Genomic DNA, 1,239 nt, shown 5'->3' on the forward strand with positions numbered 1-1,239 from the left:
ATATATATATATATATATATATATATATATATATATATACATATGCGTGTGTGTGTGTGTGTGTGTGCGTGTGTGTGTGTGTTTCTGTGTGTGTATATTTGTTTGTGTGTGTGTGTGTACTATAAGTATTACGATAAACGAAAGTGTCCAATTGTATTTGGAACATCTATTGCGGAGTTTAAATCAACCACAATGGTGAAACGTACGCAGGGACAAACTATATGAGCTTCTATTTATCGTAATTTCCCGCACATTTCATCCGTACACTATAACTAGTAAAGCTACCAATATAGTAATAGCCAAACCACTATGACGGCAGCAGACTAGATGATGATAATATACGTGGGGCTCTAAGCTGAACACTGGCTGTGGTACATCTAATTGTACACACAAGATATAGCACACACACACACACACACACACACACGCATATATATATATATATATATATATATATATATATACATATACATATATACACACTCTAAGTAGCAGAGAAATAAGCTGCAACATCGGATGGGAGACGCAGGAAGTTTACCAAAAAACGCACACCATCTGTAAGAACTAGATTTTGCATTTGGTCAGTCAGGGGCTATAGTAGAAGACACTTTCCCAAGGTGCCAGGCAGCGGGACTGAACCCGAAACCATGCGGTTGGGAAGCAAGCTTCTTACCAGACAGCCACGCCTATATATGTTATTGATGTCATATATTTAATGTACGTGCTTCGTTTAAACGCTTTTTTGTTGCAGTATATCGTCCACTGAAAGTCCCTTTAAGATGTAGAGGTTTTAAAAACACTGTATGCCTCAGTATGTCTGTGAGTGTATGTGTGTGTGTGTGTGTGTGTGTGTGTGTGTGTGTGTGCGTGCGTGCGTGTGTGTGTGAGAGAGCGTGTACATGCGTACACGTAAAAACGGCACAAATGGAACGAGGGGAATAAGAGACAAGAGAGTTGGGTAATGTGAAAGATTAGAACAGCTAGACAAAAACTTGAAAAGTGATTGATAAAATGTAAACACGAAGTAACATACAAACTGTTCACAACAATAAGTTGTATACCGAGAAAAGGAAAAAAAGAACAGAAGTAGACCGACGGACATTTCGAGTAGAATCTATATCAAAATAGAGTAGGAAAAAAATAAGCATGTGTGTAACGTTTGAATACATGCTGTAAATGTATACGTGTATGTATGTATGCATATACATACATATATATATATATATATATATATATATA

This window comes from Octopus bimaculoides, chromosome 2, assembly GCF_001194135.2.
Source record: "Octopus bimaculoides isolate UCB-OBI-ISO-001 chromosome 2, ASM119413v2, whole genome shotgun sequence".
Taxonomy (NCBI): domain Eukaryota; kingdom Metazoa; phylum Mollusca; class Cephalopoda; order Octopoda; family Octopodidae; genus Octopus; species Octopus bimaculoides.